The sequence below is a fragment of the Macrobrachium nipponense genome, chromosome 15 (assembly GCF_015104395.2).
Source record: "Macrobrachium nipponense isolate FS-2020 chromosome 15, ASM1510439v2, whole genome shotgun sequence".
Classification (NCBI taxonomy): domain Eukaryota; kingdom Metazoa; phylum Arthropoda; class Malacostraca; order Decapoda; family Palaemonidae; genus Macrobrachium; species Macrobrachium nipponense.
The window spans coordinates 12162118-12187877 of record NC_087208.1 but is presented as its reverse complement, the minus strand read 5'-3'; positions in this window follow the sequence as shown (position 1 = coordinate 12187877).

Here is a 25760-nt window from a genome sequence, read left to right as displayed (position 1 = left end):
TATATAGCAATATATATATATAGATAGATATATATATATATATTCTATTATATGATATTATAATATATAATTCTATAATACTATATATAAATTATATATATTAATATATATATATATGTGTGTGTGTGGGTGTGTGTGTGTGTGTGTGTGTGTGTGTGTGTGTGTATGTGTGTATATATGTATATAAGCGAATACCACCGGGAAAATAAAAGGTAGAAATTCTAACCGCACGCTTTCATCTTTTTATGAGACTGTCGAGGCACCAATGAGTAAGCAAGTGATTAAGTGATTCCCAAGTCGATTTTACCAAGCAGAATTCTTCGTTTAGCAGAGCGACCTTTCGACAAGTTTCAACGCTTCATACTTAAGAAACACATCGACATTACAAAAGTGGAAGTAGATCATGTATTTCGTACCCTTACAAGCAAACGGTATGGCTTTAATCAGACTGTTGCTGTGGAGTGAAAGAATCGGATGCCGGATTATTGCTACTAGAAATTAAGAGAGTGTTGCAACCGTCATGAGAGGAAGCTTCACTTAAAGCCAGCGTAGGCTTCATGGTTAATTTATCGGATAAACCGGTGGCTACTGCTACGACAGTAGCTTTAGGAAATGGATTAAGCTTTGATGTTTCTGACGGTAACCTGGTCCATGTCGATATCTCATTTTGTTATTTGTAAAAATTTAGTCATAATTTATGTCCTGAGGACATCAATATTTGTGAAGGAATTGTATATGGCGCTATGGCCAAGTTTTCTTCCCCTAGTGTACCGGTAAGATTTCTCCAGGTTTATAAAAGCCTTAAATATTAAGAAACAGTGCAAGTAATGAAAGCAGATAAGTCTAATGCAGTGGTACTAATGAATAAAAGTGACTATGTAAATAAAATAATGGCATTATTAGATTATAGTGAAACTTAACGAAACTGAGGTCTGATCCTAAACAGACAGTGAACTCTCATTTAAGTAAGCAAATCCAGTCCATTCTAAAGGGCTTGAACCATTTAATTAAACACTTTACACCTCATTGCTCCTCCGTACCTTATTTATATGGTTTAATCAAGACACAAAATCAATAACCCTATCAGGTCCATCATTAGTTCAGTAGACTCAGTTACGTATAATTTATCTAAATGACTTGTAAAAATTTTACCTTTGGTAGGAAACATTTCCAACACGAATGTAAAAATCAGCATTGGCTTTTTAAGCAAACTGAATAGTTTAAATTTATAAAAGTGCCTGTAGATGATTTACTTGAATTTTTGGAGGAAGAATTAGAATGTTATGATATTCTTTTAACATTAGTAAACCTCATTAGTTTTATACGGTTATGTGTCAAAGATAGTAAATTTCGTTTACATGGAATTTTTCGCGATAAAACTCTTACCAAGAATATTGCCCCAAAAAGTTCTGTGGTTTAGGTATGTGGATGGAGTTTTCTGTATTTGGCCAGTTCACGAAAATCTCCATGATTTTCTGATTAAGCTCAATAATTTAGTCACTCCTATATAATTACTGTGGAGGGGGAGAGAAATTGTAATTTGAATTTTCTTGATGTAACAATCTATAGAAATTATAAAAATGTCACCTTTTCAGTCTTCCAAAAATCAGCTAGCATTGCCTCTTTTGTTCATTATTATTCCAATCACCATCAAAATTTTAAATTCTCTGTTTTTTCTGGGATGTTCTTAAGGGCTCTGCATCTGTAGTCCGCAGTTTATTGATGCTGAGATCAAAACTGTTTATGATATTGCCTTGAAACTTAAATGCCCATTTCATTTAACTAATGACAAGCTTCAACTTAGTAAACATAAAATTCCCAAATTACTGTATGATGAAACATTTTTAGAAATTCCTAGAATTTTAAAGCTTTTCACTATGAATGTTGTTTTCAGTAATATTAATGCTTAGAGTTTAGAAATAAAAAATTCTCCAAAAGATGGTTCCGGCTGCATATATGAAATTTCTAGTAAAAAGTGTGATCAAATATATTACGGACAAACTGGAAAATCACTTCCACAACGAATCAAACAGCACCAATATTCGGTGAGAACTAGTCAAATATCGAATGCATTATTTGTACATATGAGAGATTTAGATCATCCTACTAACTGGAGTCCGGCAAGATCCTTAATGCCGTGTAGCGAAACATTTAAAAGGAATACCATTGAATTTTGTTTCAAGCCAAATAATAAAAGTGTTCCAAATTTAAGTCTTGGTTTGTTGAGACCCGATGCCATCATAATTTAAAAAGTTGTAGATAGATATAAGCAACAAAATTAATATATTCAGTTGTATAAATGTTTTTGGAATTCGTATGGCTAAGCTTCCGTTTCTCCTTGATTTTTACCCTTTTGACAGTTAACCATCTGGTATTCTTGATCTGTTTTTTTACCTTGTAACTTTCTTTTTAACTGTATCTCATTTGTGCCTTGACAATGTCTCATTAAACGACGAAAACGCTCGGTTGGGATTTCTGCCTACTATTTTTCCTGTGGTATTCGCTTATATCATGTAGTCACTTTGCATCTACTGTGACTTTTTAAGCACACACACACACACACACACACACACACACATATATATATATATATATATATATATATATATATATATATATATATATATATATATATATATATATATATATATTTAATAACAGAGTCCCCCGTCTCCGTTATTCATTTTGGTAGCGAAAGCGAGAGCGGCAGGCAACTGGGTTTGGTAACACTTTCTCTCTCTCTCTCTCTCGACTGGCAACAGCTCTCTCTCTCTCTCTCTCTGTCTCGATACCTCCCCTCCTTTTCATTAGGTCATCAAATCAGAGTCATGAACTTACAAAAAATATACATTTATTTAAAAGCAAAGTATTAATTGAATAACTCGGATTCTTAAAGGATGATTAAATGGAATGATAACTCAAACTTCAAATAACTCAGATAACCCCCCCCCCCCCCCCCCCCCCGTGTGATTAACAGTCTACCGGTAATTAGTCAACACCACCCCACTCTTTTCCAGAATATAGTTCCCCCTACCAGAACCACTGTTCCCTCCACTAGAACTGCATCTTTAAAAGAACAGGAGGACAATGATAAGCATACACAATTGTAAATACAAAGTCAAAAGATTAAATGAAATAGAACATCTTTACAAAATATCAAAAATACAGTCAAGCCACACCTTTGGCTAAAACAGAGTAATCCTTACCCATTTTCAGCCAGTTTCACTTCACTAGATAAAAGAAACGTTGGCAGAGCCATCCCGGCATCTGCCTTCTCTTCCTGTAACGGTCTCTATGGTTCTGGCTAATTACATGCTATTATGAAAGGACATAGCTCGTACGGACGCATGAATTCGCACCCATCGTTCACGCCCTGAAACTGCCAGAAACCAGTTTCAAAGTCCCCTCTGACGAACACCCATAACGACAGACGAACGTTGACCTGCTTAGGTAAGGATCACACCACCTCAAGACCTATCAGCATTTCTATGCTGAGATGTTCTCTGTCTCCATGGGAAGCTAAAAACGATGATTCCCAATTTCTGAGGAATGTCAAAGCACATGACAAACAACAATGTCTCATACATATCATATCATATCATATTATCAGTCTTCATTTGTTACAGCAGCTATGTGAGCTATGGCTAGCTCCTGCCTAGCCATAGTTCACATAAAACATCTCAATATATAAAAAAACACATTGGCTGGCTTATTAAACACAAAATATAATAATAACTGCACGTCTCTGGCAGCACAACGTAATGTCTATCACACATCATCTTGAAAAGTCTCAACCAGGGCAATAATAACAATTGGGTGTAGAAATTTTTTTCCATATTGAATTTTCGAATTTCCCTTTTTGTCTGCAACTGCAACTGCACAGACTCGCGAAACACGCTGTAGGAAGGCGAAACGTCTCCCAGTGGAAGACATCTGATGACTGTCGTACCCCAAAAGCGCTGTAGAACCCCGTAGACTCGTAGAAACTCTCATATGTGGGCACACAACAGCAACATCTCTGCAACGGCTGGTGGGCATCTTGCTAGCGTTGAGGAACGATGTTTATGGTGTTCAGTATGTCAGTCAAGTCATCGGTTAATCAAGAAAGAATCAACCCTAGACATACTTCTGTCAAATAATGACCTCAAAAATTCAAAAAAAGTACTGACTGAACGTCTCCCAATTAACCTTATTTAATATGACCATTGAACTAATTTCTAACTTCAACACGTGAAGGAACTCCGTAGGATCGCCAAATCATAAGTCATTATCACAACCTCGCAAAAAAAAAAAAACAAACTAGATTCTCCAACTTAATTCTCCAAATTCTTACACTGGCACACACTCCAGAACTCAGACTCACAGAAACTCCACGGACTTCTGTACTCACATTTCAAACTCACAAATTCTCACAAGTAAAAAAAAAAGGGAAAAACAGCCCCAAAAAAACATGTAATAAGTCCAGCCCCTAAATTATCACTGAAAAATGTTCTCTCAAGCTCTGATATTTCAGCAACCCACAAAATCAGTAAAAACTCTTTACTGTCTCTTTACTGTCTAACAGCAAAAACCCTTTTACCGCTCACATAACTAATCTCAATGATACGTAATGTCAAGCGCCCATTTCATGCAATTCACACACCCCAACAAATCATATCTCCCATCCAAAAACAGAAATGCTATTTAACGCTTAACCCCAATTATATCTCTCATAGGAAAAGGAAAAAAAAAATAAAAAAAAGATAACAACAATAAGTGAACTTTTCCCCATCACACAATACATATAATATACATAACCCAACTTTTCCCCATAAATGTGATATGTATCGTTACGGAATTTTGCCATCGCAACTTTTCCTTCGATCGGAAACGGCCAGAAACAATCCCCTTACGTAGATACATCTCCGTGAAATGCCAAAAATCAGCATCTCTCAGAATAGTGCAAAACTCTGAGTAATTGACAGTATTTTCAACAAAAAATCCACCTGCGGACACATCAGGTGCTCGAACTGCAGTATAGAAATGTCTAGTCAGACTTGCAACTTCAGAAACCCATGATCCTCAAAATAAAGTTCTATACTGACATTACATAAGCACATTTCACAAACTTATCTCTAGGGTATGACTAATGTGCTCAAAAATTGTCTCAAAGACATAACTCTCCCAAATGATACTGCCCAATTATATAAACAAATTATTACCTATTCGGGATAAAACTACGGTAAACTCACAATTCAGCAATTCAGCAATTATATGCCACCCAAAAAATAACCCACTGGTGAACATAAAAAATGCAACATCTCCATAGACCCCAATGCAGTAATGCCACTCGCCTCCAATTAGTCACGAAACCAAAAAAAAACACAGAACCCCTCTCTTGGCTTGTAAAACCCCAGAAATTCAGCTCCAAAAATCATAAGCACAAAAAAAGGTCACCCCCAAAGATTAATGCCATCCCCATTATATAATATATATATATATATATATATATATAGATATTATATAATATATAATATATATATATATATCATATATATATTTATATATATATATATATTATATATCTATATATATATATATTATATATATATATATAGATATATATATATATATATATATAAATAAAGGTTTTTGCCACGAAGGAAAAAATTAAAAAGCGAGATAGCCGAGTACTTTCGGTCTTGTTCCGACCCTTTACTAAGGCAAACTGATTTTACAGAGGAAAACATAGTCAAGAGAAGGCTTAATATCCAAACTGACACTACAAGATTAGCAATAAGGTCGATTTCACTCTACAGAAACGAGGAAACGCCTGAGGGTAGCGACACCTTGGAGGATACACACGCGGTAAACAGGTTATTCTTCCAGAAAACAGTACATTTTGAAAAAAAACAAGGAAGCATATACAACTTAATATCATGAAATTTACACAAATTTTTCCAAAAAATTATTATTAATGAAAAGACGAAAGAAAATATAGATATATATATATATCGAGCAAGAGAAAGAGGGAGAGAGAATATCGAACCAAAGAGAGAGAGAGAGAGAGAGAGAGAGAGAGAGAGAGAGAGAGAGAGAGAGAGAGAAATAATAACTATATACATGTGGGACTAATTCATTAGTAGTTCATTTATTTTAAGGTCCTTCATAAACATCTTACAAATATATGGGTCCAAATGGTACATTTCCGAACTAAGATTTAGGTTGTTTTTATTAGTGATTTGTATAATTGCCGATTCCAGTAAATTTCTTGAAACATAATCATAAGATCTAGCAATTACAGAGGTATCACCCCAATTAATACAATGAGATTTTTCACTCATGGATAAACAGTGCATTTGAAGTCTGGGCCGTTCTAACTGAGTACATATGCTGCTTAATACGTACACATAAATTTTTACTTGACTGACCAGCGTAAACCGATGGGCAATCCTTACAAGGAATTTTGTAAAGGATGCTGTTATTTGTTACGGGACTATTCTTAATTAGCATATTTTTAATGGTATTGTTATAAGAGAACACTACATTAACATTAAACGATTTAAATATTGGTTTTATGGTTTCAAATACACGAAAGTAAGGTAAGCTAAGTACATTTTTAGGTATTTCTTTTTCATTAATAGCAACATTATAAAACCTTTTGTGAGCTTTTTGATAACATAAATCAATTAAATGAGGTGGGTAGCAGAGATCGTTTCCTATCTTTTTTATGTATTCTATTTCTTGGTCAAGATATTGTGGACTCGTGATACGCAAAGCGCGTAGGAACATAGAGGAAAAAATTGACATTTCAATATTAAGATGGTGGCCAGAATAAAAATGTACATATGTTAAATTATTTGTGGGTTTTCTAGAAATACTGAATTTGAAACTTATATATGTGATATCATAGATTTAGAAAGAAAGTGTTCTTAAATAAATATGTCTGTGTGTGTGTGTGTGTGTATACATATGTCTGATCGAACCAAACTTGCTTGAAGGACACTTAATTTTTAAATCTATGTTATTACTTTCCGTAAGAAAATAATCATGTGTTACATTGTAATATCAGCAGAAAGTATTACTTTTTTTGAATATATTATTATATCTATATATATACTATATATATATATATATATATATATATATATATATATATATATATATATATATATATATATATAATATATATATATATATATATATATATAATATATATATATATATATATATATATATATATATATATATATATATATAATAATATATATATATATAATATAATATGCAGATTCAGTTATTGCAGCGTTAACCAGTCTCAGGTCGTATTAAGCAACTCAGGCGAAGGAGATTGTGACTTCATGCCTCGGATAGTCAAACTGCCGTCAAAGGTAATTACTGTCTCAGGCACAAAAGATTTTCTTCATTATCGGTTGCAGGATAATTATTCTCATTTGCTAGCACAGGTAGGTCCCTTGCTCTAATTAGACTGAAGCCATTAACGTTTACAAGAGATGTAATAGACCGGGACGGAATAACACATTGAATGCTTGATGTCATCACTCGTACACGAATAAACACGAGAATGCATTGTCTTGCACATAGTTTGAAGAACAAGTCTCAAAGGCCTAAAACAATTTTTTACAATTTGTGTAACGTCTTCAACCCAACAGACTCGTTCCCGGAACCAGAGTTGCAAATGTTTCATCAGATGCTTTCACTTGGCCATCCTGCAACACCTATGTACATTGCTATTGGCCATTATTGTGCTCTCCTTCACTCGCTGTCCGGATTTCTGCCCTCATTGTGACCTACTGCTGCAGTATTCAGGCATCTTAATTTTGTCCTTATGACATGGAATATTGCAGATGAAACAGATAAAACTGATAAAGTCAATATATGATTGGATAAATTTTTTACTAACACCTGTATGTCTCTTCTTAACTGAACAAAAATTCTTATATATATATATATATATATATATATATATATATATATATATATATATATATATATATATATATATATATATATATATTATATATATATATATATATATATATATATATATGTAGTATAATATATGTATATATATATATATATATATATATATATATATATATATATATATATATATATATATATGTATATATCATAGATAAAGGTATAAGCCACGAAGGAAAAATAAACAACTGAGTTTCTGCAAGATCTTTCGATTCAACGTCCTATACTCAGCTGAGTAAAGGACGTTGAGTCGAAAGATCTTGCAGAAACTTCGCTGTTTATTTTTCTTTCGAGGCTTATACCTTTATTTATGGATTTATCACGTTCCAACTTTCGTGATTCAGTTATACATCATATATATATATATATATATATATATATATATTATATATATATATATATATATATATATATGTATATATATATATATATATATATATATATATATATATATATATATATATATATATATATATATATATGTGTGTGTGTGTGTATATGTATATATTATCATGTGTATCGGGGCTTATGCCTGATAAGGAACTGAAGCATTCGAGATATTATAAAACAAATAAATTTGAGGAATAAAATGGTAGTTTTGAGGTTTCAGGGTCCAAACCCATCGACTTCCTATTTCTATTATTCCCCTAAAGGTAGCACCTGGGCTGCGCCCTTTCGACACTCCTTGTACTGGTCTTCTTTCTCGCATATTTATTTTGTGTTCCAGAATCGGATCATGAGAAAAGTACCTGAGGTCATCCGTTTGTAGAGCGAGGTTGGATGACTGACCAAAGCTGTTCAGTAGCAAGAGAGAGACGGTCCAAGCAAGACTTCCATCCCGTCTCCTTAACCGAGCTTCTCTGGGGCAAACCTTCCTCTTACTTGCGACGGCCGACACTACTTAGTACGCATTGATTCCGCCTGCCCAACTCTGCAAAAGGAAGGAAGAGACCCAGTCATGCTTTTACTAGAGCATACACAATTTATATCAGGTATATCTTGGAGGTCAAGAGGAATCCACCTTCAACCTTAGTTTTATCTCTTTCTCTCAGTTGGTTTTCACTTTCATTACTCTTTCTTTTGTTAACCTACAAGTGTAGCATAACATCTTTGTAAACTGTTTTCTTGAATTCAGTGAATTAATGAAGTAATCATTGTGCTTGGCAGTAATAGAAGTGCATTAATTACCTCATTGAATCTTGTTCTTCATTTATGTCCATACAATAGGAATACTGAAGTAAATTTATATTCATCAGACATTCTTTTGTCTTTCAGGGGTCGATGTCCAATGTTATTCAACACTAACGGAGTCTGTTGCCCTTCATTCATTAGTGACTTACCAGAGGAGAGATTTCTCGTTTTTTAGTATTTTCTTAATACCTTTATTCTATTTAATTGAGTGAAGCCATGGATTCCTTTTCAATTAAATTTATTCTGCAAATTGTAAATTGTAAATAAACTGATTGTTACTGAGGCCCCATTAGCAAGGCTATGTAAAGTTGCACTAATTAATGTTCAGCGGCTCTCACACGTACCAATTACATATATATATATATATATATATATATATATATATATATATATATATAGATATCTATATATATTATATATATATATATATATATATATATATACATATATATACCAGGTGTTTCGAAATTAGAGGCCGCTACCCCCCTCGACAGAACAAATGGAAAGTTATGAAGTTTTCTGCTATAGCCTATCTACAAGTACATTATCTTAAGTTTCTATTAAGTTATTTTTCATTTTACATTTCTCCTATTATCAGACTAAGTGATGGAATTAGATACGACCATGGCTAATGGCTCGGAGGAAATCAGATGGATTGACTGAATCAGGGCTATAACCTTCAGAGAGGCCAGGGATGCTGGCGCATCCTTCATTTCACGTTCCTGGATAGCTAAATACATTAAAAGAGATGAATCCTTTGTAAAAGAAACTGGAACAAAAATTCATATAACTGTCATCGGGAAAAAAGTGAGAATTTTGGAAGGCCTGAAGTCCTTTCTCAAGAGTCAAAAGACATCATCGCTGAGGCAGTGGGTAAACCAAGAAAGTCTTTACATAAATTGGCGCTTGAACTAGAAACAAAAAGGGGAGGAAGAGAAGTTATAGTGCTGTATATTGTGAGTTGAAAAACTATGGTATCAAGCCATTTCATGTTATCAGCAAGCCCAACATCACTCAGCAACAGAGAGAAGGGTGTGCATGGTTTTGTGGTTCATTTCTTAAAGATTGGGATGAAGCTGACTTTCTCCATGTTGCCACATCAGATGAATTCTTCATTTACACAGTCAGGAAGCCAAATCAGAAAAATGACATCTTTTGGGCTACAAAGTTGGATGGTATCAGTGATGACGGGCGCTATCGCCAAGTTGTGAAATTTCCTGAATGTTTGGGAATTTTTCTGTTTCACAGCCAAATGGTTAATGTGTATCATCAAAGAATAAGAATGGCCAATACTTCAGAGAAACAACTGTGCTTACTGGTGGAGTATTTCCTTTCCTCAAAGATCCTGAAAATGTGTTATCTGTTGAAGAAGTCACATTTTTGCATCATAAGGCACCATGTTTCAATGCTCTTCAAACAGGAGCTGCTTCGAGACAGTGGTATCGATTTCTTCTCATCAAGTCAATTTCCAGGTAGCTCCCCTGACCTTAATGTGTGTGAAAGCATTGGTAGTATTTTAATGGATCATGTTGAAGGGTGCACAGTGAACTATGATGGTATACAAAGCCTCGATGACCTGTGAAGAGAGGTGACCAAAGTGCTCAGGGAAATGGAGTTTGAGTCTCAGCATTTTTGCAATTTGCTGAAATCATACCCCTCAAGAATGCAGGCTGTGGTACAGGCAGATGGAGGCCACACAAAGTATTAAATACTCAGAGAGAAACTTAAATAAATACCTGTTCTGAATTCCTTATGTTTTTGTCCATATCAAATTTAGTTTATGCTAAAGAGGGGAGCCCTCTGATTTCAAAACACCCTATATATATGCGTGTGTGTGTGTTTATGTGTATGTGTCTGTAAGTATATGTATATGTAAATAAATTCTTCTGTTAAAACAGGATATGTCTCAAGTATAAAAGGCCCATTAAAACACTTTGGTTTTAAGGTAAGGACTATATTTTGGTGAGTGACTGCCACCCTTATCAAGAAGTAAATGACCGCAGAAGTTACATTGGCAAAATATATATAGCGGGAGATATGGCGTTAGGTGATGCCTGGGGTGACCAATAAGCTGCCGTTGGTTCTGCTAATTGTCTTAAACCACTTCATTGTTGCCTCAAGGAAGATATTGTCAATATGGTCAGCGTCCCAGGCTCCATTGGAAAGGTTCATCCTATTATTTGTATCGACAGCTGCTCTTGTATAAACTTCGTGTTGAGTTCCAATCCACGATATAGTTAGTGTTATTTATATGATGGAAAATTGCCGAACTACTTTGTCCATATCTAACTAAGTGTTTATGTTGAGTTAATCTCTCTGAGAGAGATTTTCCTGTATATCCGTACTTTGACTCATCCAGTCCCTACAAGGGATCTCATAAACTCTTACATTTTTACAAACTGGTTCCTGCTGGACGTTAATTAATGATTTTGTCAATGTAACTTTTTCTGTTATCTTTTCATTTCGATTGCATTTTTTTAAGCCCGAGGCAAATAGCCACTTAGCTATTTAGCTCTCTTGTATTTCACCAGTGATATCATAGAATTGTTCAACGGTTGTCGGAGTGCAAATCATGTTCATGAAAGAATGATGTACACCGAAATCAGTTACAGAAGGGAAAACCCTAGGACAACCACAACGTTAATTATAATAACAAATGAAAAACCGATTCTTCTCTCACCTTGTTGACCTTTGGGCTTCATCCTGACCCGTTACAGTTTACAACAGCCTCATGGGGTCTGTTGAAAGTTTCTCAGCATTATGTTTGTAGATGACGTTGATAAGGTCTATAAGATGAATCTGAGATGGTTACGGGGACTCAGGTGCCAACTTTTGCTGGAAAATATCTCGGAGTTATTTATTTGTTGAATCAAAGTGAGAAAATTTTTTCAGTTTCTTGTACGATGGCCGTTATATTTCTGTATATTTATATATTCATTGATTTATTTTTGTGCTTCATCGCCGCTCTTGCTTTTCACTCATCATTGATTTTATCCTAACCCAAGTCCTGCATATTCCAGCAAGCGAAAGAAAAGTCTCATTTGATTAGTGGCTGATACAAAATTCAGACACGCGAAGCACTTGTTCTAATGAAGGGTTATGCTTCATCTACTTCGAATGTCCTGTCCGTGTCATGGCGTTGAATGCAACTCTCTCTCGCGAGAGTTTCCGCCATGAGTCTCACACAGTTGGGCAACTATAATTAGCCTCGTATCGAGAGAGAGAGAGAGAGAGAGAGAGAGAGAGAGAGAGAGAGAGAAACCGACTCCTTTGCTTTGCTTCTTTTTCTTCGTCTGAGACAATGGGAGACAAGTGTCAAACACAAGATTCTCGCAGCTTCGTGGTTGAATTTTAGCGGTTTCTGAATCACGAATTCTGAAACTTTGCTGAACGACATCTCTCTCAGTATTGCACAAACAATTTGTTTTGCAAGACGATGTCCAAGAAAAAGATAAAGTAATCGGCAGATATCATTCCATAAAGAGGCATTGTCTTCAATAGCAAGTTTTTACTTACTCTAATTACAATTAGACCACTCGAGGTTGCTTTGCCATATCTGCTTTAACTAACGGGAAGCAATAAGCTGCATTTAGTCTGAGGTTGTTGAAGGCAAAGTCTGTTATGGAGGATTTGTGGACCATCAAACGACTTTAGAGAGAGAGAGAGAGAGAGAGAGAGAGAGAGAGAGAGATGCGACAATAACTTTCTCTTCCTTAGAAGGGCATCAGTTAGTAATAAAAGTTTTGAGTTAGTTTTCTATTTCCTTTGTGTGTTTTGTAAGGTTATCGAAGTTTCTGTAGTATGAATTAATTTTCGCAATTTATATAGTTGTGTTGATATTACTGTTATTTTAATGAGGGATAAGTACACCGATGTTGTTGCATTCACAAACATTTATTCCAGCGTGTTTGATTAATATTTACAAAACGACCTTTTATGGGTAAAAAGAGCAATATACTTAAAATAGAACAAAAATTTGACTAAAACAATATTTTGCTCTGAGACCACAGCATGGTTAATGTTTAATCAATGCTTACTGGAACTATGTAGTATGTACCTTTCGAATATGCTCAATTTTTCAACCCCATTCTTATGAATGACAATTCCCGCCCTCAACCAAAAAATAATAATAATAAAATAGAAGCTGTGTCTGAACCCAATTTCCTTTTTGAAAGGGCATTAACGAATTCCATTTTTGTCATGAAGACGTTTCCATCTAGTTAGTTGTTTACTTTATATTCGAAAAGTTATTGTTACTAGAATTATGTCGCCAGATTCGGGTTTTTTGTACTCCTGATGGCTGGGCTTTACTAACCGCCAACTACGGTGGCCTGAACCCTGTGAGAAGCAGTGATAAGAAAAGTCGGTATCAACTCTTGTTAGTGGTATGAGTTTTCCTCTCTTTTTAGTATAAAAACTCACTTTGCTGTTCCCCTACCTGCCCTTTTTCCATCTGCCATACCATCTGCTTCAAAATCCATTAACAATGGTTTTTTCTTTCTTTCTTTCTTTTTACAGGCGATATTTTAATCGCCTTAATCCAGTGGCTATTCTCACAAAATTTGTTCTTCACGTCAAGGAATGATTTCCCAGATTTATCAATGGAAATAAATTCATATTCCATTGGAACAAATGATAAGGACGAATGAATTTTAAACTTTTAAAACTAAACATGTATCTGATACGAAACTGTCTGTGTGGGGCAAGGGGGTCTTCACTGAAATATGAGTATCAATGCGCACGTCGCTATAACAAGAATACCAGGGTGTCGGCATACCGTGATAAACAATGCACAACCGCGTGAGCATAACCATAATGTTGATTTAACTTAGGAGACCCACGGAGTAATTTTCTTTTTTAATGTAGTTTTTCTCTTTTGGTTTATTTCCTTGAAATTAGACCTTTCAAATGGTCCAAATAATTTTTCACCCCAAATGAAAGGCGACTTTGGCAGTTCAAATTTATATATTTACGGACTAAATGATTGTGAATTTAGATTCCCTATTTGAAAGAATCCAGCAAAATGTCGGAGAAAAGGAAAAAAGGAATCAGTTTTTCATTTTAATCAAAGTTATATAAAATTCTTTTCTTTCCCTGAATCAAATTAGCTTAATCAGTAAAGAGGATAAGAACTTTTTTTTATACGAATTCTTGTTATCCCTTGTTAATTCATAAATAAAGCTAGTTTCCATAGTATTCAAGAAAGGGCTACACTTACAAAGGGGTTTTATGCAAGACAGTGAGATAGAGATCCTGAAATGCTGAATACAAAGTTAAATTATTATTATTATTTCTATGTTGGCAAAAGAGAGGCTAAGTAAAAAAGAAACTAAACGTAATTCCAGACCCCAGTGACGTTATGCATCGTCCGGAGGCTCTGACCAAGGCAGGCGCCTTCATTCTGCATAATATATTAGGGGTCAGTGGCACGAGAGGCTGGTGCAGGGATGGACGACGGTGCTCATTTTGAATATGCCGTGAATACAATGAGTTTTATTGTATCATTGTAATATATTATTAATCATTAAAATGATTATTGTCGTAGTTTTTTGTTTTAGATGTTGACTCAGTTGTTCTTTTACTTTAAAAGCAGCAGGAGCCTCATTGCACTGGGACAGTTGTCTTATAGAACGAATGACGCCATTTCGTTCATGGAAGGGGAATGTAAAGATCAAGCGTTTTACTGGTTTAACCTCATTTCACTTGTCCAGTAGAAATATATCCCCTACACGTGTTATCATCACATGGTTCTAGTATTTGTTCTTTCATCCATTCCTGATGGCAAGATAAATGCTTTAATTCGTCCTCCCATATCGAGCTTCCGTTCCTTATAATCGATATCTTGGGCACTTGAGGTTTCTCCCAGGAACCCTTTCGCAAGTCTAATGGCATCCAACGCACCGATTTCGGAACATTTGCTATAGTCTAACTTTGTGACCCCAAGTTACTGCACCAATTTATTGCTTTACTCCCAGAAATTTCTTCTCTTCACTCCACAGCCAAGTCTATTGACTCTTAACAACATGATCATATTCCACTGGTTGTATTGTGCCCATCTTCGAATATTATAAAGTAAACATAAGCTCTAGAACTAACCACTATCTTTTATTCATATTTTCTATAATTGTCTTCAAAACCCAAACTGCTCCTCTAAAAAGCGCCTACTAATAAGCGGCTTGAAAGGTAGGGTTCAATATATATCCTTCTTTCTGTGCAATTTCTTATGACAGATTAGAATACCGTATTTTACTTATTGATTTTATATATATAATATATATATATATATATATATATATATATATATATATATATATATATCTGTGTGTGTATGATATATATATATATATATATATATATATATATATACACAGATATATATATATATATATATATATATATATATATATACTATATATATACATATATATATCTGTGTGTATGTATATATATATATATATATATATATATATATATATATATATATATATATACATATATATATACTGTGTGGTATGTATATATATATATATATATATATATATATATACATATATATATATATACATATATATATAAGTATTTCAGAGGGTTTCATGATACATCTTAGTTGACATCATAGTTTATTCAAGAAACGTTTCGCACACAAAAACACGCTGCATCATCAGTCTGTGGAAATAAAAAAAATTACATTATAAAAGGAATTCACAATAAATACTAAAAATATTACATCATTAAAATACCGTAAAAGTTAAAAGTTAAACATTTTAAAACAAGGCAAAAGAACCAAGAGAGAGAGAGAGAACTAAAACCACCAACCCTCCAGGGTAAGAGACAGAGAAGGAATGGCAAACTTTGGCGTTCCAAACAAGACGACAGCTATGCCAGATACAAAGGTGAAGCCGTAGAGTTACTGTTCAATGAAGGAACCAGCCTTTTAATGAGTAAGGACTCTAAGGTAGTTAAGTGCTCTGGGTCCCTAAACACTTAACTACCTCGTAGATTCTTTCGCATGTCGGCAACGCACGACAATCTTGTATTAACTAAAGGACGTCTTGCTGGCGTAAGGGAACAATGTTTATGGTGGTTCAGTATGTCAGTCATGTCACCGGTCAATTAAAGAAGAATTAACCCTAGACATACATCTGTCAAATAATGACCTCAAAATTCTAAGAAATACTAACTGAACGTTTTCAAATTAACAACACTAACATAAACAAAACTATAATGTGCCAAACAACTCGGATATATCACATAATCACTCAACTAATTCCTAACTAAAACTTGTGAAGTAACCTCATAAGATCGCGAAATCATAAATCGCTATTAATGATATAATATATATATATATATATACTATATATATAATATAATATATATATATATATATATATATATATATATATATATATATATGTGTGTGTGTGTGTATGTGTGTGTGTGTATGTATGTATATATAGACAACCACAACCCCGTAAAGAAAATGTAAAATTCTCCAATATTATAAGAAAAAAAAAAAAAAAAAAGACTCGCCAACCCCGTACATCATTAACATAAAACCACCCCAAACTAAGAAAATGAGAAATCACAAAAACTCCACGGACTACTGTCCTTACATTTTAAGCTTACCATTACTCACATGTATAACAAAAAAGAAAATGACCCCGGAAAAAAAAATTAACAAAACCAGCCCCAAATTATCACTAAAAATTTTCTCTCAAAATCTGATATTTACATTATTCCCACAAAATTAATAAGAACCCAAACATATGCCCTTATTTCGCTGAAGCGACCAAGAATAGAGAGAGAAAAAGAATAAGGCCTATAATTATTTAAAAAAATATAACAACCCATTCCCAATATTAACCATCAGGAACACGTTTTCCCCCAATTGCAACATTACGTTTTCTGAATGCACATACTTGACTTGGCAACTTCTCGAGCTTATGAGCCAAAAAAACAAATGAGACATATATGCCATCCTCTAGCACTGTCATATAACGACTCATAACTGTTGCAAAAATGCCCAAAATACCGCAAAAATAATAAAATAAAATCCGAAAGGCAAATATTAAAAAGACTGACAAAATCATACTAGGTCATCGCAAATGCGCAGAAAACTAAATCATAACTATAAGTCAGGACTAAAACCATATTTCGCGCAAACAGAATAAAAACTGTTTTATTGTCAACTTAGACGTGCGTCAACTCAGAAAAAACCTGCAAACAGACTTATATCCGCAGCAAAACGGTCAAACACTGAAACATTATCACCGTATCAGCCTTCAAAAGAAACAGCCACATAATGCAAGGCGTTCTTCCTCAAAATCTCGTGAACTGAGTTATCGCTGCTCAACCACCGAAAATGGCAAATAGAAATCAAACTTAGGCCAAAGAGTAACCAAAATAAGAGTCCTGAAAATCCACTATCTATCTTTAATCGACAAAGAAATGTCATCAATCACCAAATTAATAAAATGCAATTCCACCTCCGGTATTATTTATCCATAATTCGCAGACACAGTACTCACAACAGCTTTCCGCTGACCTCAACTAGTACCAAAAAGAAAATGTCTGTCTCGAGAACTGAACAATCAATATACTTGGTCAAAACTAACATCATTAGCTAAAACAGCATTACAAATATAACTCACTTGCCGCTCAAAATTGTGACTCAGCACAAAAATCCAACAACAATAATATAAAAACCACCCACGTTATCACCATATTATTAATAAAAATATTCCCCTCCATTTCATTAATACCCACATGTGGAATAAAAACCAAGTACCCTAAAAATCGTTATACCTCCAAGCAGGGTAATCAAAAAAGAAACTCTGTCCCCGAAAAAGCACTCAAAGTATTTAGCTGATACATTTGAAAATATAACTACTTACCTTCTCACACAAAGGTTTCCTTTGGCACGAAAATAACTGCAAAAACAACCAAATCCAAAACAGCGGACTAAAACATAGCTCTTTCCACTATAGGCCTAAACTCTGGAGCATCTCCAACAAAACAAAATACCACATGGCCAAAACATCATATCTCTAATGCTCCTCATGATCGGACTCTAAAAACTGTACCAGTAATAATTATCTGTTACCGACAAAAACTGTAAACTCTCTGTTTAGCATAACTGCTGAAAAGGGCAAAACTGCTAAAATAAAAGCATCAATGGTCCCAAAAAAGAATTGCCAAGGAAGTCTAGATAAAACCATCAGTGTGCCATCTCATCACAAACAAAACCACAAATCCAAAATGTCTAAACAATTCTTCCCCATATTCACTTCGGCACAGGCAACCAGAAACTTAATCAAGTTTCCTATCTCTGGCAAACTTGCCACAAAAACAACCATGAGCAAAAACCAAGTTCTCATGTGATAGACTCTTGGAGATATTTGCTGAAACACCCGACAACTCAAAAAAAAAAATAGTAGTATACAATTGCTGTACCTTGCGACATATGCTCCTGGACTCGGGGAAAAAGGAGAGAGAGAAAAAAACTAAAAACTGACACCTCATCAGATATTGGCTCTGCAACACTATTAGGAAAAACTGAACAGACAACAAGGGTATTGTGCAAGGGCCAACAATTGCCGGAACATAAATATCCAGAAAAAAAGTTGTAGTGCCATTATTCAGACATGCAGAAATACACAAATTCTCCCCTAAATCTCGTTGCAGCATCAAACGGCTGAAACTATAAACGCATCCCCGAAAAATGATTCCAAGTCACAAACTGTGATATTAAAAATCTACACAAACTGTTCTGAGAGAGAAAGAGACATTCAAATTCGCTTAAGATATAAAAAAAAAAACTTACATCAGCAATGGCTAACATACAAAAAGGAAAAGAAAAGTCAATGGCACCTTTAACATCTGTGACTAACGTAGACTTCAAACAATTGTCTACTGAACCCATAAAAAAGGAAAACTCTAAGGGCTATCACAGAAAACCAAAAACAACGCCCGGGCTAAGAGAAGATCGGACAACTGAAGACACCGGAACTACGACGACTCTGTCTTGCTCAATACATGCCATCAAGGGAACACTAGGGTGTGGTCAAAATCTGATCTCGGAATCATAAAAAATCTCTAAAATAGTCTAAGGCATTCTCCAAAGCACAAGAAAAGCTTAGGCCATATTCATTTCTCTTTACGCCAATGAAGAACAAAAATCGTTCTAAAAGACCCTACGGGCTTAAAATATCTCCTCTCGGTAGTTGACAGCTGATTTCCCCATATCAAGGCCATGGAGGAGACGAGGGAGGAGAAAAATTTTTTTAAAAAAGGGAAGGACTCACCCGGTACAAAGAAAAAAAATTCAACCTTCCCTTAGACACTACCGTTACCCCCTGGACCATACTGCTGGTTGCTCAGCGAAAAATACCCTGAGTGCATATGCATGAGAGATGCTGTATCCAAGCCCCCGCCGCCCCCCCCCCCCCCCCCCCCCCCCCCCCCCCCCCCACCCCCCCCCCCCCCCCCCCCCCCCCCCCCCCCCCCCCCCCCCCCCCCCCCCCCCCCCCCCCCACCCCCCCCCGCCCGCCGACCCCCCCCCCCCCCGCCCTCCCCCACCACGCCCAAAAAAACAATCCAATCACCGCGAGAATTGAAGTTCATGTATGAAAACTTTATACATATATGTATGTATTAAAAAAAATACGTTGCCATTAAATACGTGCTAAGATCAACACATCTTAAAATAAAACTTATCACGTTCTGTTTCTATGGGAAAAAAATTATGGTGATCTGAACTGTCTCTTGAACCCCAAAATGATTCACACATAAAGAGGAAAAAACACAAGGGCATAAAAAAATTGCAACACTCACACCGTCAATGAAAGAACACCATACTGATGATTTGCGTGCGTGGTAAAACTCACGAATACACACATACTGGTGTTATGTGATCACGATCTAGTGCCAGAGATGTAAGAACTTTAGCAAACACACACTCACAGACACCAACTGAGTGACAGGCACCTCACGGCAGCAAAAATGCTAACCTTAATTAAAACTCTTCTTCTCAGTAACAGAACAACGGCTAACTAATTCCTATCACCTGTCACCTAATATCTGAAATCCTAGTTCATTTTCACAACCAGTCTTTCCAGAAACATAAAACAAAACTGCCTATTTAAGCTACCACCAATTTAAAAGGGAAACTATATGTTGGTAGCAATGACCATGTAGCAGCAAGGCACTGAGGTGACATTCGTTTTCTCTCTCTCTCTCTCTCTCTCTCTCTCTCTCTAAACCAATCTCACACAATTATCTAGGGTAACTAAATCAGAGTCGTGAACTACAAAAATACAAGCGTTTCCTTCAATACATATCTCACACAGCTACCGATGAATATGGTTTGGAACTGGATCAGCCAACAAGGGTCTTGTTCAATACACATCTCCTACAGCCACGGATGAATCTAGTCGGAATACGGTGGGGAACTGGACCTGCCTAAAAAGTGTCTTATTCAATACATGGCTCATACAGCCACGTTGGAGGAAAAATATGGTCAGGAACTGGACCTGCCCCTCAACGGTCTCGTTCAATACACGTCTCCTACAGCCATGGAGGAATAGGTCAGGAACTGGACATGCCCATCAAGCATCTCGTTCAATCCACATCTGCTACAGCCACAGAGGAATACGGTCGGGAATTGGACTTGCCCAACAAGCGTCTCGTCAATACACGTCTCCTACAGGTACAGAAAAATAAGGTCGGTAAATGGACCTACCCAACAAGCGTCTCTTTCAATACACATGTCTCCTACAGCCAAGGAGGAACATAGTTAGGAACTGGACCTGCCCAACAAGGGTCTCGTTCAATACACGTCTCTTACAGCCATGGAGGAATACAGTCGGGAACTGGACCTGCCCAACAATGGTCTTGTTCAATACACTTCTCCTACAGCCACGTTGAAATAGGTCGGAAACTGGACCTACCAAACAAGCGTCTCGTTCAATACACATGTCCTTCTGAAAAAACACTCCGCCAGGAATCTCCTGAAGCAAAAAAAAAAAAAAACAAATAAGGCCCCGAAGCCGAAATGAGAATCTGGGGAATTCCCGGAGCTGTAGCGCCGTTTTCCAATTCTGACGTTTTGATTGCGGGGGAATTTTAGGTAACCATGTTTACTCTTCGTACAGTTAACTTCATTGTGGAAAATGAAAAGGCTCTGATCTCTACCAATTCAGTAGTACTAACTATCATAAAAGGAAGCCAAACCTCGCATTGTTATTTGGTAATAATGCAGCAGCTCTTGTTCTGGGGTGACTTCTTGGCCGTGCACATTAGTGCATTGAAGGCCAGAATGCTCTCCAGATTGCTCAAGATGCTACTACTGCCCGGACGGACGCTGAAGACGACCTGTTCTACTCCACTGAAATGATCTCTCTCTTGAAGGAGGACTGGACGGATGCTCAAGAATTTAACCTTTTCCTCTTTGATGGAATCAAAGTCTTGAATTTGAACGAAGCGGCTCTGATCACGACAAACTAAGATTTGCTGGACCAGTTGATGGAAAAGAAGCATATAGTCAAAAGGCTTCTCCTACAGCCACGGAATATGTTCTTGAACTGGACCTGCCCAACAAGGGTCTCGCTCAATGCAAGTCTCCTAGAGTCACGGGAACTGGTCTTGCCCAACATGCGTCTCTTTCACTACAAGTCTCCTAAAGCCACCGAAAACATTTGGGAACACTATCTGCCCAAGAAGGGTCTCAATCAAACACTTCTCCTACAGCCACACGACTGGACCTGCCCAACAAGCGTCTCGTTCAATACACATCTCCTGTAGCCAATGAATCCGGTCGGGAACTGGACCAGCCTAACATGCATCTCATTCAATACATGTCTCCTACAGGCAAGGAATATGGTCTTGAACTGGACCTGACCAACAAGGGTCTCCTTCAATAAAAGTCTCCTGCAGCCATGGAGGAATAGGTCAGGAACATACATCTCGTTCAATAAACATCTCATACAGCCACAGAGGAATACGGTCAGGAAGTGGACCTGCCCAACAAAGGTTTCGTTCAATACATGTCTCCTACAGCCACGGAGGAATATGGTCGGGAATGGGACTTGCCCAACAAACTTTTCGTTCAATGCACGTCTCCTACAGCCAGCGAATACTTTCTGGAACTCTACCTGTCAAACAAGCGTCTTGTTCAATACACGTCTCCTACAACCACGGGAACTGGTCTTGCCAAACAAGCATCTCATTTAATGCAAGTCTCCTCTACAGCCACCGAATATAGTTGGGAACACTACCTGCCCAACAAAGGTCTCATTCAATAGACGTCTCCTTCAGACAAGGGAACTAGACCTGCCAAAAAAACTTCTCATTCAATGCACGTCTCCTGCAGCCAAGGAATACAGTCTGGAACTAGACCTGACCAACAAGCATCTCGTTCAGTACATGTCTCCTACAGCCACGGAATATGGTCGGGAACTGGACCTACCCAATAAGTTTCTTGTTTAATAAACATCTACAGCCACGGGGGAATAGGTCAGGAACTGGACCTGTCCAACAAGTGTCTTGTTCAATACATGTCCCATACAGCCACAGAGGAATACAGTCGGGAACTGGACCTGCGCAACATAGGTCTCATTCAATACACATCTCCTTCAGCAATAGAGGAATACCGTCAGGGTACTGGACCAGTCCAACAACCATCACATTCAATACACTTTCGCATAAAGCTATGGAGGAATACTGTCAGGAAATCGACCTGCCTAAGAAGGGTAGCGTTCAATACACATCTCCTACAGCAGTGGTTGAATACAGTCGGAATATGGTCGGGAACTGGACCTGCCCAACAAGCGTCTCTTTCAATACATGTTTCATACAGCCACTTAGGAATAAGTTTGGAACTGGACCTGCCCAAGAAGGGTCTTGTTCAATACAAATCTCCTACAGCCACGGGAACTGGACCTGCCCAACTAGGATCTTGTTCAAAAGCAGCTGCGGAATATGGTTTGGGAACTGGACATGTCCAACATGGGTCTCGTTCGATACAAGTCTCCTACAGTCACGAGAATTGGTACTGCCCAACAAGCGTCTCATTCAATACTCATCTACTACAGCCACGGGAACTGGACCTACCCAACAAGCATCTCGATCAATACACGTCTGCCACAGCCATGGAATATGGTCAGGAACTGGACTGCCTCAACAAGGGCCTCATTCAATAAACGTTTCCTACAGCCATGGAGGAATAGGGGGGAAGTGGACCTGTCCAACAAGCTTCTCGTTCAATACATGTCTCCTAAAACCACGGAATATGGTCTGGAACTGGACCTGCCCCAACAAGGGTCTCTTTCAATAAATGTCTCCTACAACCATGGAGGAATAGGTGGGGAAGTGGACCTACCCAACAAGCATCTCGATCAATACACGTCTGCCACAGCCATGGAATATGGTCAGGAACTGGACCGCCTCAACAAGGGCCTCATTCAATAAATGTTTCCTACAGCCATGGAGGAATAGGGGGGGAAGTGGACCTGCCCAACAAGAGTCTTGTTTAATACATGTCTCCTATAGCCACGGAATATGGTCAGGACCTGGACCTGCCCCAACAAGGGTCTCTTTCAATAAATGTCTCCTACAACCATGGAGGAATAGGTGGGGAAGTGGACCTGCCCAACAAAGTTCTCGTACAGTACACGTCTCCTACAGCCACGGAAGAACATTGTCGGGAACTGGCTCTGCCCAACAAGGGTCTCGTTCAATACATGTTCTCCTACAGTTACGGAGGGATACGGTTGGGAACTAGACTGGCCCAACAAGGGTCTCGTTCAATACACGTTTCCTATAGCCACGGTTGAATACGGTCAGAATACAGTCGGGAACTAACTGCCAAACATGTGTCTCGTTCAATATACTTCTCCTACAGCCAAAGAGGAATAGGTCCAGAGCTGGACTTGCCCGACAAGTGTCTCATTCAATACATGTCTCACACAACCACGGAGGAAGATGTTTGGGAATTGGATCTGCCCAACAAGGGTCTCATTCAATACATATCTCATACCGCCACATTGGAGGAGAAATACGGTTGGGAACTGGACCTGCCCCTCAAAGGTCTCATTCAATACACGTCTGCTACCGCCATGGAGGAATATGGACGGGTATGGGACTTGCCCAACAAGGGTCTCATCAATATACGTCTCCTACAGCTACCGAGAGATACTGTTGGGAAATTGACCTACCCAACAAGCATCTCTTTCAATACACACGTCTCCTACAGCCAAGGAGGAATACGGTCGGGAACTGGACCTGCCCAACAAGTATTTCCTTCAATACACGTCGCATACAGCAACCGATGAATATGGTTTGGAACTGGACCAGCCCAACAAGGGTCTTTTTCAATACACGTCTCCTACAGCCACGGATGAATCTAGATCAATACACATCTCATACAACCACAGAGGAATATGTCTGGAACTGGACGTGCCCAACATGCATCTCATTCAATACACGTCTCCCACAGCCATGGAGGAATACGGTTGGGAACTGGACCTGCCCAACAAGTGTCTCGTTCAATACACGACTCCCACAGCCACGTTGGAATAGGTCGAGAACTGGTCCTGCCCAACAAGGGTCTCGTTCAACACACATCTCCCACAGCCACGTTGGAATAGGTAGGAAACTGGTCCTGCCAACAGGGTCTCGTTCAATACACGTCTCCCACAGCCATGTCGGAATATGTTAGGAACTGGACCTGCCCAACAAGTGTCTTGTTCAATACACGTCTCCCACAGCCAAGTCAGAATAGGTCGAGAACTGGACCTGCCCAACAAGTGTCTCGTTCAATACACGTCTCCCACAGCCACGTCGGAATAGGTCGGGAACTGGACCTGCCCAACAAGGGTCTCATTCAATACACGTCTCCCACAGCCACGTCGGAATAGGTAGGGAACTGGTCCTGCCCAACAGGGTCTTGTTCAATACACATCTCCCACAGCCAAGTCAGAATAGGTCGAGAACTGGACCTGCCCAACAAGGGTCTCGTTCAATACACGTCTCCCACAGCCACGTCAGAATAGGTCGGGAACTGGACCTGCCCAACAAGGGTCTTGTTCAATACACGTCTCCTACAGCCACATCGGAATAGGTCGGGAACTGGACCTGCCCAACAAGGGTCTCGTTCAATACACGTCTCCCAAAGCCACATCGGAATAGGTCGGGAACTGGACCTGCCCAACAAGGGTCTCGTTCAATACACGTCTCCCACAGCCACGTTGGAATAGGACGGGAACTGGACCTGCCCAACAAGGGTTTCGTTCAATACATGTCTCCTAGAGTCACCGGAGCTGGTCTTGCTCAACAAGCGTCTCTTTCAGTAGAAGTCTCCTAAAGCCACCGAAAACATTCGGGAACACTACCTGCCCAATAAGCGTCTCGTTCAATACACGTCTCCTACAGCCAAGGAATATGGTCGGGAACTGGACCTGCCCAACAAGGGTCTCGTTCAATAAACGTCTCCTACAGCCACGGAGGAATAGGTCGGGAACTGGACCTGCCCAACATACGTCTCGTTCAATACACGTCTCCCACAGCCACGGAGGAATATGGTCGGGAAC